Source organism: Dipodomys spectabilis, unplaced genomic scaffold (assembly GCF_019054845.1).
Source record: "Dipodomys spectabilis isolate Male_0828 unplaced genomic scaffold, ASM1905484v1 ptg000024l, whole genome shotgun sequence".
NCBI classification, from domain to species: domain Eukaryota; kingdom Metazoa; phylum Chordata; class Mammalia; order Rodentia; family Heteromyidae; genus Dipodomys; species Dipodomys spectabilis.
Window position 1 is genome coordinate 8,928,726 of NW_024870701.1, and position 12,868 is coordinate 8,941,593.

The following is a 12,868-nucleotide window of genomic DNA, read 5'->3' on the forward strand; positions in this document are numbered from 1 at the left end:
TCCACTCCTAGGGAAAGAGTTGTCCAGCCTTCTCTCCAGCAAGTTGTATCTCCAACTGTCTTTATTATCAAGTCTTTGGTTATCATTTTATTCTGCAAACTCTCCCTCTGACATTTGACCATACTCATTCATTTCTATCTCTTGAAATCACTAGCTATTGCTGCTTTTTCTACTTTTCTTCAGACAGTTTTTTTCTTTTTTTTTGTCTTTACGTTTTCATTGGTAGAAGAAACAAGACATTCATGACAATTGTTAAAAGTGGATAAAGTGCCTTTATTCATCAGAACTATTGCAAATGGAGTTTTATGGTAGGAGAGAGAAATTTGGCTCAACTCTGGATACAGAAATGCAAAAGTAGATTAATAGTCAAAATATCAAGACAAGGAAGATTCTTGTTGAATTGAGTAATCTAGATCTGATAAAGGCAAGCCAGAAATAAGAAATCGAGAGTAAGTAATGAGGGATTCGATTGTGCATCAAAGGTGAAAGATTTGTGGCAAACAGATCCAGTGAGACTCTTGCTAAAACAGGATTGAAGGGGGCCAGGATCCCGCCAAGCTGCAGCACCTTGAGAGGGAGAGGACCTTGATTAGAATTAGGTCAAGGAAATTCTTTCCTTCACCCAGAATAAAAGAAATGTTCCTTAGCTGGTCTCTCAGGAAAGACCCCCTCTCTGCACAGAATTCTCGTGTGTCTGTCAACCCAGGTTAGCTTCAGTCTCAGAAATAAGTACACATGATTGTGGCCTAAAGACTGGGTCTGGATAAAAGTACCCTAAAACCATAATAAGGTGCACAAAAGCTTGTTTCAGTTTGCCTCTACATCATTTCAGTAGAAACCAACAGTTATCTCTAGCCTTTATTTCTACCTTCAACTAATCTGTTAGACATATCTTAATCGTGGTTATCAAAACTACATCCTCACCTCAACATATCCCCTTTTCTGATCTTCGGCAATTAGTTTTTGACTTGTCTTTCTACTTTTTTTGTCTTTTCTACTTGTTTTTCTGTATCCCCCAAATACACAACTCTCTCTCTCTCTCTCTCTCTCTCTCTCTCTCTCTCTCTCTCTCTCACACACACACACACACACACATATACACACACACACATGTCCATTGGAATTTTCAGTATACAAATACTCATCCCCATTTATAAATTTTAAAATTCACAATGTTTTGAAAACAATAGTCATTCAATAGAGGCCATACATAAAATTTTGAATGTGAATGGTTTTCCAGACTCACTAAGTGTAGTAGGCTCCTCCCCCACAGTGCTAGGCAGTGGCAGTAAGCCATTGCAAACAGGCAGTGAATCTTGCTGGCTGTGTTTTATGGTTATGCTGTTTAATGTTTGCACATTGCCTCTAATCTACAAAGCACCTGTGTGTGTGTGTGTGTGTGTGTGTGTGTGTGTGTGTGTGTGTGTGTGTGTGTGTGTGTTATACAACATAGTCAATATTACTGAACAGGCTTTGTGTCTGGTGCTTTTGCTCAATTGTAGGCCAATGTAAGTATTCTCAGCACCTTTAAAGTGAAGTAAAGGTAAGCTATGGTTTTTTTCTATAGGTTAAGTATAAAGTGATTTTCTTCATGTATAATATTTTACCTTGTAGTGGTTTATTGGAATGTAATCCCAGGGTAAATCAAGCAGAATCTCTACCTAGAACATAATAAAAATTCTTTGCCTTAATCTATTAGCTCATGAATCCTGAACCCCTGCCCTTCTTTCCAACATCATTCTTGTTCATCTTACCTAGGAGTTTTGCTTCTGCTCTTTCTGTGCAGAGATGGCTTTTGTCTCATGGCTTCTGCCTTTTTATTTGAACTTCAAAAACCTTCTCTTAGAAACCTTCCTACAGTGGCATCTTCTGTCACTTGGCCCCTTGTTTATTTCCTACAAAGCATTTAGAGATGATCATTTTGGGATTTCACTTTTCTTATTTCTTCCTGAATTATTTAGGTCCATAAAGCTAATATCTGCTTAATTTCTCCTTGTTTTAATAGTACCTAAATGTTTTCTAATAACAAATATCGAATGTATATTTTTTGGGTAAATGAATGCCCCTTAAGATATCTTAACTAGAAATTTCTAGAAAGAGTACATCTCTTTAAAAATATAATTAGCATTGGTTTCACAGAAATTTTGAAATATTTTAATCTAATATCAGTTTTACCACTCAATTTCTCTCCAATCATGTTCAAATTAAATTCACAGATGACTATTACACAGGGAGAAATATATCCAAAGGAGACAAATTTTTAAATTTTTCTAAATTTTATTTTCATGTGTGTGATACAATCCTGCCAACAAATTAACAGATTTTAATATGGATAAATAAAATGGAAATCCCATGCTTATCTTTTATGACCCATGACTTTGGGGTTCTATGGATTTTTAGTGTCCAACAGATTAGTCAGGCTTGCGCCTAAATCACCACTGGAATGTTCAATCCTAAACTCACATCTCTTTTGCATTGTATCTGTCAGAAATGATGATCACTAGAGAACTTTGGCCAACACAGAGCTCACAATACTTTGGAAGGCCGAGACAGCTGGCTGAAGCAATTTGACTTCTGACAGAAGGATTGATAAATGCCAGAGACCACATACTGGATTGCATTCCCTTTCTCCCTGCCCAAAAAAATTAAATGTGCATCAGCATTTCTAATCATGAAATTGGACCTGTAATCAAGTCATCCAATATCCATCTCCAGAGAATCTGGACAATCTGGACAATCCATGTCGCCCACGAAAGTTCAGTCACGTAGTAGCATGACTGGCTTAGTAGGTGAGCCACAACTACTGCTGTCCTAAAGAACTGGACAAAGAATCCAGAGGCAGCATTTTAAGACCACTTTTCTAAAATTCGCACAAGGGTTTTCATTAATGAGGAAGAGTTTTATGTGCTTTAGGGGGTGGGGATGTGTAGAACACATATGAATGAGTTATGCTGCCACAGTAAGATTTTTATTCCATTCACATTAGTCACACTCTTCCAATGAAAGCCTGCTTTGAGTAAGCTACAGCAAAAATATCGTCAAACAGTTTATATGACTTTAAAGTTTAGTACATTTTCGAAACTCTTTCAACACGAGTGGCCAGGAGCTAGTGGCTAATGACTGTCACTCTCACTGATCCGGAGGCTGACACCTTGGCACTGAGATTGGAAGCCACCCTGAGCAGAAATATACTGAATATTCCATTTAAAATGAACTACAAACAGAAAAAGTAAACAGACTAGAGGCATGGCTCACATGATAGAGCACCAGCTCTGACAGAGAAAGCTGAGTAAGAGTATAAGTCCCTAAATTTAAACACCCAAATCCACAAACACACACACACACACACACACACACACACACACACACACACACACACACACACAGAGGTATCCTATTGAGTATTTTCTGATAATATAGGGATATATTATTTTGTCACATTTTCTCAGTTGAGTTTCTCTCAAATCAATATAGCTTATTCATTACAGTAGTTCCATAGACTATTTATTATAATAGCTTAAAATTGTTACATTTTTTGACAATTTTCTCGTGATTCAATTTGATGTTAGTCAAATACTTTTAAAACAAAGTGGCATTTAATAAAGATACAGAAGCACAACAAAACAAAGAAAGGTTGGACAAATGGGATTGCATTAAACTGCATGGTAAAGGACATAGCTAGCAAGATCAAGAGAAAGCACACAGATTGGGAGATCTTCACTAGCCATACAACAGAAAAGGGCCTCATATTAAAAATATATTTAGAACTCAAAAAATTAAATCCCCAACAACAAATACTCAAAGAAACAACTGCCCAACTAGTAAGTGGGCTAAAGACTTAAAAGAGAGACTTCTCTGAAGAGGAAATAAGAATGGCCAATAGATACACGAAGAAAGGCTCACCATCTCTAGCCATAAAAGAAATGCAAACCAAAACAACATTGAGAGTCCACTTCACTGCAGTTAGGATGGCCATTATAACAACAAATAATAACATAACATAATAACATAATAACAACAAATGCTGGAGGGAATTTGGCCAAAAGAGAATACTACTACACTGTTGGAAGGATTTGTTCAACCACTCTGGAAAGCAGTATGGAGGTTCCTCAAAAGACTAAAGGTAGAGCTCGCCTCTGACCCAGCAATCCCACTTCTGGGCATTTACCCAAATGACCACAAACAAGGCCATACTAAAAACTCCTAGCACAACCATATTTATCGCAACATTATTTACTATAGATAAGATATGGAACCAAATCTCAGTAGATGAATTGATTAAGAAAAAAAAAGGATACACACACACACACACAAACACACACACACACACACACACACACACACAAACATATGCTTCAATCAGAAAGAATGATACCGTCCCATTTGTAAGGAAATGGGAGGACTTGGAAAAAATTATATTAAGTAAGCTAGGCCCAAAGAAACATAAGTCCCATGTTTTCCCTTATTTGTAATAACTAGTATACATCTAGGATAATCTTAGCAGATGAACAGAATAGCTCAATAGCTATATACATATGACCATGTAAGATGATGTTAAACAAAGTAAACTCCAAGACATGGACACAAGAGGTTTTTCTTTGTTGTTGTTCTCAATGTGATTTTTTCTTTCTTTTGTGTTTTTCCCCTCTATGTATTATCCCCTGTTGTCACTATATTTGATTTTGGTGCACTTGGTATTATATATACATTTATTTGAATTAGGCAAGGGAAGGGGAACAACAAAATGGTGAGACAACAAAGGGGAACCAATGCAACAGTGATATCACAAGACAATATGTTGGAAATGAGCTGTACAATTTGTAGCAGTTGGGGGTGAGGGAAAGTGGGAGAACAATGAGGGAGGGGTAACAAGTTCAACACGAAACATACTACTTTACTTATGTAACTGTAACCTCTATGTACATCACCTTGACAATAAAATTAAAATTTAAGTAAAAAAAAAAAGTGCCATAAGTCAGATAAAATCATCAATATCTAATGAGATCTATGGAAATTATAATGAGCCTATACCTAGCATACTGGATAGGGAAAAATAAGAGTAAAGTTAACGCTTAGATTCTTATCAAGTGAATTTCCAAGTTCTTTTTCACTTTTCTGTGCTGTTATTAATGTAGGAACTTGGCCCTGTATCCTTCTGAAGATGGAGATGGATGGGTAGAGCTTAGAATGAGTTTGCAAGTTGAATAAAGGGAAATTAAATTATTCTGCCAAACAGACTGAGAAGAATTTGAAAGGGAGAAATACAGGAAAATTGAGGACAAAAAATTACAGAGGAGAAAGTGAGAGAAAAATTAAGGTATCATTGGTAAAATTCTAGGGAAAAATCTCAAGTTACAGCATAGTTAAAAGACTTCTAAAAGCAAGGAGCAGTGGCTCCTGCCTATAATCCTCATCAGAAGGCTGAGATCTGAGGACTGTGGTTCAAAGCCAGCCAAAGCAGGAAAGTCCTTGAGACTCCTGTCTCCATTTAAGCACCAAAAAAGCCAGATCTGGAGCTGTGGTTCAAGTGGTAGAGTACTAGCCTTGAGAATATAAGCTCAGAGACACTGCCCAAAAGTCAAGCTCAAGGATCAACATACATATATATATATATATATATATAATATATATATATGTATATATATATATGTATATATATGTATATATATATATATATGCCTTTTAAGAAGAATATTTAATAATTTCTGCAATGTAAAGTTTCTGTATCCTTTGTGTCTTTAGCAAGTACTGTGTGTGTGTTTATGTGAGTCAGTGAAAGATCCAACTTCATCCATATTCTATGTATCATATCAAAGAACAGAAAAGCTGCTTGTAACAATAACATGATCCATTATGTAGGTTAATTAGTGGAAGTAAATCCCAGAGCAAGAGGTGGCTACAACAATGTCATTCCCTTCTAATTTTGCTGTCATTTCTGAATGATGCTCACGTCGAAACACTTAAAGACAAGAAATCTTCTCTATACCTGCAATTAAGGTGAGGAAGGGCTGTTGGCTGGCTGAACAAAAGCCATCTCTGGAAACCTTTGAAGGAGAAGAGCATGAGGTTAAGATTTCTCAGACACACATGTATCTATCTGAGTACTAAGTCATTTCTGCAGAGTAGAAAAAGTTCTTACTTTGGCAAGAAGTGATATTAATAGAACTCAGTATGGGATATAGGCAGGTAAGACTGTATCAGATAATAAGAGCTGGAATAATAAGAACAGGAATAGGGCAGAAGCAAATGTCCTAGAAGCACATGGCTTACTTGTGTTAAGATCTGCATGAGGGTTTTGGTTTTGTTTTGTTTTTGGCAAATGTGTGTATCTGTGTGTGTGTGTGTGTGTGTGTGTGTGTGTGTGTGTCTGTGTGTCTGTGTGTCTGTGTCTGTGTGAGTGTTTAGTAAATTGAGACTGGTTTTGATACAGTGGAGGTTTGTGTTATTTGTGTTTGTTATGTTCAGTAAGGTAAAATATACAGTGAACCCTTCATGTGAATTTATTCATGACCAATTATTTTGATGTCTCTGTTTTGAAAAACTAGACCTACCAGGACTGGGAGTCTACTTTCTGACACTTGTTGGGCACTTCTGGAACTCAGAGAAGACAAATCAATTTAATTACCTTCCTTGCAAGTTATAGTTCCAATAATAATACTGAATATGTTCATTAATATAGGATATCATGTAGGGACAAACAGTAGGAGTAAAGAAAAAACACATAAAGGAACATGAAAAAAAACACAAGTTTCTCTACCTATATATTTTTTAAATCTGTGAGGTAGCATTTGACAAAGCAAAAGAGCTCCCAGTAATTGTTATTTCATATATGACCATTTCCATCCACAATGAGCTCATTTATTTAAAATATTCACAAATACCAAATTAGGCTTCGTCTTTTAAATCATTATCTCATAAGATAATTGGTTGACCAGTATGATATAAAGAAGGTATAATTCAGAATTTCTCTTTTTCATAAATTCATTTTTTTCTTCTCAGGTAATAAAACAATAATAACATCAAAACCTAGCGTACTCTTGACACAAAGGGACTAATTCAGTTTTTCACAGTGACTCAGAAATCCATATCCTTTTTAAAGGTTCTAAGTGATGTTCTTCTTTTCTGTCGCCATGGAAATTGACATCAAATTATTTTCAACATGTTTTTGAAAAGAGAAAGAGTGTTTCCAGCTTTATAATAGAGGTATTCATGCCTTTTAATGAAACTCATCATCCTGCTAATGGAAATCTACTTGATGATGAACGGTATTTTAAGAAATCTTTCTTTATTCTCTAAAAGCAAAATGCATTGCCTTGTTTTATAAGAAAACCTCCTCAACAACTCTATAAGAAGTTATGAGGGGGCAGAAAAACTAGTTCAAGACCAGCACTCACCTTTAAGCGTAAAGGTAGTAAGATGAAAGATTTCTTTTCAATTTTAGTTCTTTTCATTTAAAAGGCAAGAGGAGCAGATATTTGGGCTTCAAATGTATCAGAACAGAGAAGACAGAATTAATAAATGTTATGCATGGGGTGCCTGCAAAAAAAAAAAAGCAAGATGCCTCCGGTTTGCAAACATCTAAGACATTTTTTAAATAAAGGAAACATTAACATTCAGATTCAGCCTGAAGGTGCAACTGCTGAAATGGGACAATTAGCTAGTGCTTTGCCTCAGAAGACTGTTGGAGGGGCAATGTGGCCGACTATCAAATGCATTACCTTTTTCCCTTCTTCCAATCCAGCGTACAGGAGCTCCAAAATTGTGTGCTTTCATCTCTCCTATAATTATTTCCCTCATCTCCTGATTGATGGAAAAGGACTTTCACAACGATCCTTTTATCACATGTAATAGATCTTGGATTAATATCCCAAGAACCTATCTTGCTTTGTATATCTACCTCACTGATTATGCAGAGGAAAGTCTATTTCCCTGGGTTATAGCCCTGGCCAGGCCTGCTGCACTGAAACTTCAGTCAGAATTGATGATGCAGAAAAAGTCCATTGCAGGAGTTCATATTGAAGGCAAGGCTGGAGATAATAAACCCAGAACCTAGACATTCACTCACAGGGAGGAGGTATAATGCAGATCCAGGGACCTCCTGCTTCTTCCCCTTAAAATTGTTTTAAGTGTGGCTTAGGGCTCCAATGATCAAGTGGACTCCTCCTTCTAGACAGGTCCTCAAGAGCACAGATGTCTTAGCAACCTTCCATGAAAGAAAAAGGAAACCTGAGGAAAAAATCCCCTTGAGAATTTCAAAGATGTCATTACTTTTACTTTTTAAGCTTTTTAAATTAAGTTTCTATTGTGAAAATACTGTACAGAGGGGTTACAGTTACATGAGCAAGGTAATGAGTACATTTCTTATCAAGCATTGTCTCCTCCTTTGTTTTGCCCCTATCATCCCTTCCCTGCCACCTCCTCAGCTACCCCCCTCCCCCCTCGACACCCTGCCTAAATTGTAAAGTTCAATTTTAAACACAGGGTCTTGTACATCTCATTGTTGCATCGGGTCCACCTGTATCCCTATTTGTTTTTTCCCTTCCCCCCACCACATTATACCAACATTAAATACAGTGAAAACAGGTGTTATACCATGGGGGAGGGACATACAAAGCAACAAAAAATCACATGATACTTTACAAATATGTTAAAAACAATAACAAAGAAAAAAAGAAATATTTGTGTCCCTATCTTGGGGTTCATTTTGCTTAACATCATCTTATCTGACCTTTTCTGCTTGTCCCAGACATATACTAGTTATTGCAAATAAGGGAAACCATGGGACCTATGTTTCTTTGGGCCTGGCTTACTTCACTTAATATAATTGTTTCCAAGTCTTTCTATTTCCTAACAAATGGGGCAATGTCATTCTTTCTGATGGAGGCATAGAATTCCATTGTGTATATATACCACATTTTCTTGATCCATTCATCTACTGAGGGGCATCTGGGTTGGTTCCATACCTTAGCTATGATAAACAATGCTGCAATAAACATAGTTGTGCTGAGTTTTAGTATGGTCTTGTTTGTGATCATTCGGGTAAATGCCCAAAAGTAGGATTGCTGGGTCATAGGGAAGCTCTATGTGGAGTCTTTTGAGGAACCTCCATACTACTTTCCAAAGTAGTTGAACAAGTTTACACCCCCACCAACAGTGCAGTAGGGTTCCCTTCTGGCCACATAACCTCTAGCATTTGTTATTATTAGAGTTCTTGATTATAGCCATTCTAACTGGGGTGAGGTGGAATCTCAATGTTGTTTTGATTTGCATTTCTTTTTTTTTTTTATTTTATTTGAGAACATACTGTACAGAGGGGTTACAATTACATGGGCAGGAAAATGCATACATTTCTTACTAAGCATTGCAGCCTCCTCCTTTGTTTACCCTTCACCTCCCTTCCCAGCCTCCCCCCTCCCCCCCACCCAATCATACCCCCCCCCCCACCGACATTGTAAAGCTGGTTTTGACATGACATTTTGTAATTCTCATTGTTGCAACAGGTCCACCTGAATCCTTAAACCCGTCTCCTCCACATGTTATACTGACATCAAATATAGTGAAAGCGGGGGTTACACTGTGGGGGAGGGACATACAAAGCAACAAAGAAATAATATTATAAATGCGTTAGAAACACATGTGATTTGCATTTCTTTTATGGCTAGAGAGTTTGAGCATTTCTTCATGTGTCTATTGGCCATTCTTCTTTCCCCTTCAAAGAAGTTTCTCTTTAAGTCTTTAGCCCACTTATTTATTGGACAGTTGTTTCTTTGAAGATTTGTTGTTGCGGGATTTAATGTTTTGAGTTCCAGTTATATTTTAGATATATGAGTCCCTTGTCTGTTGTATGGCTAGTGAAGGTCTTCTCTCAATCCGTGGCCTTTCTATTGATCTTGCTAGCTATGTCCTTGGCCATGCAGAAGCTCTGCAGCTTTATGCAATCCCATTTGTCCAAACCAACAATTTAATGAGATATCTGAACCTCCTTGTAAAAGAGCAGCAAGCTAAACTCCAATTCAGTAGATGGAAAAGAATCATTGAAATTAAATCAGAATTAAACAAATTAGAATAAAAAAATTGTCATTCTTTTAAATAGCTAATTTATAGTCTAACAAAATGAAGACTAGGGAGCTGGAACTTGAAGTACTAAGGAGTGGGTTAAAGGGAAGATGGTAGGTGAATGAAGAAAGGAAGAGTGGGAGGCACAAGTCAGAATATTCCATGTATGTATATAAAGATGAAACCAGGAACACTGAAGGGATAAGTAGACTTGGGAAAGATGAGAGAATGATGAAAAGGTGTTATTGATCAAGAAGCATTGTATTCATAACCTGACTTGTTGAATTGGGAGGAAGAAGACACCATCCCACCCCCCACCCCATAACTTCATAGATTTTACTTGCACTATACGTTTGCTTATTCAATAGCAAAACTTACTGCACGCACAAACCTAACCAAGCCCAGGTGGTCATGTACAATCCTCAGGTACAATAGTGAAGTTTTTTTTTATAAATTTTTATTGTGAAAATACTGCACAGAGGGGTTACAATCACATGTAAAGGGTATGAGTACATTTCTTATCATGCATTGCTGCCTCCTCCTTTGTTTTTTGTCCTACCATCCCTTCCTTCCCAACTCCACAACGACACTCTCCCGCCCTTGTCTAAACTGTAAAGTTCATTTTTTGACATAGTGTCTTGTACATCTCCCTGTTGCAATGGGTCCACCTGTATCCCTATTTAAACAATTTGTTTTTTTTCTTCCCCTTCCCAAAGTATACCAACATCACATACAGTGAAAACAGGGGTTATACCATGGGGGAGGGACACACAACAAAAAATCATGTGGTACCTTATAAATATATTAGAAACAATAGCAAGAAAGAAAAAAAAACCACTTGTGTCCTTTTCTTGGGGTTCATTTCGCTTAACATCATCTTATCTGACCTTTTCTGCTTGTCTCAGATATACACTAGTTATTGCAAATAAGGGCAGTCCCACTTTCTTCCTTATACTGTGTGTCACATAGTATGCCAACAACAAAACAAATTTCAATAAAACAGCAGTTGTACCATGAATTTTGGGGAACAATGGCAAGGAAAAAGTCTGTATAGGTTCAGAATATGTGAAAGTTCCAAAATATTGGTTTGTTAAACATGCATATACTGAAGTCATAGATATGAAGCCTATTCAGTGAACATGTTTGAGGATATCTGTGTGTGTGTGTGTGTGTGTGTGTGTGTGTGTGTGTGTGTGTGTGTGTGTGTGTGTGTTTTCTGAGAGGGCCTGAGTTCCAGGTTTTATTCTCTTGTTTGGGGTTTTCTCTCATGGCTGGTTCTCTGTCACAGAGCCACATCTCTGTCTTATTGTTGGTTTATTGAGAGTGATAGTCTTTTGGATTTATCTGCCGATGCTGAATTCAAACTTGATTGTCAGATCTCAGGCTCCAAAAGGTATGAGCCACTAGGTCCTGGCTTGTTTGAGGGCATTTCATGGAGCATTCATGTCATGGTATCATGCTAAATATTTTTTAAAACCCTTGTCCACGTTTCTCTTTATGCATCTGATAATAATTGCAGGAAGTCACCTTGGAGTGTCTTTTTTTCCTCACAAGAAGCACATAGCATTAGCAAATAGCATCCTTGTTTGATTTGTCACATTGAGTGTAGTGTACACAAACTTTCCAAAGGTAAAGTTACAAATTATCACTATTAAAACCACATAATTACTATGTTCCTATGAAGAGATTCTCTCCAAGGGGATCTACTGTCTAATGCTGGTACTTCCAAAATAGATTAAACTTACCAATAACCCCACTTTAGCTGTAGTAGTGGATTTATGATAGACACTCAAATTTGCCAATCATTTCTGCTCCAAAATAGATTTTTTTAATAACCAATCTAATTTCTTCTTTCTAAAAAGATACTAGTTGTGAAATAATAATAATAATAATGGTATGGTAAAGAGGCAAGTCTGCCAAGATATTTAAAAAGAAAAAGAAAAGTCATATAGTCCTAGGACCAAAATTAATGCAACATAAATAATTATTGTTTTCATTGGAAAATATGTAATCACCAACTACTTGGAAAGTAGAGATCAGATTCAAGGCCAATCTTGGCAAAACAAAACAAGAAAAAAAAGCTAATCTCAAAGAAAATGCTGGAAGCACAGTTACTTGGGAAATGTAGATAGGAGGATTTCAGTACAAGGCCAGCACACCCAAACTGCAAGATCGTCTATAAAATAACTAAAAGCAAAAATGGCAGTGACACAGTTTAAGTTATAGAACACTTGATTAAATGTGAGGCCCTGAGTTCAAACCCCAGGACCAACAGTAGATACATAGATGATAGATAGATAGATAGATACATACATACATACATACACACACACACATAGATGAAAAAGAAAAAAAGAAGTGAAAAAAAAGCAAAAGAGATGGAAAATTAAGTGGCAATAGAAAAGCCAGTTGAACTGACTTCTAGTCTTGAAATTTGTGTTCCCTTTTTTCATATTTAAAATAGTACAGTTAGTGCAAGCCTAAAAATGTCAGTGATTCTTGAATTTTACAACTTTCACAAACATGCACACACATCTCCACAGACTATTAAAGTGTCAATAGGGAAGGGAATTTCATCCTGCTTCCCACATACTAAAACTCCAATTTTTCTTACTGTCTTTCTAGATATGACTCAGGAGACTCAATGATAAAACATTTTTAAATGTGGAAAAATAAGATTATGAGGATTAATAATCATGATTAAGAGAACTGACAAATATCTCTTGTCTATATCTAGCATATTTGGACTAAAAATATTACTATTTCCATTTTCCTATGGATAAATAAAATTAAAGATAGTTTAGAGTACTTA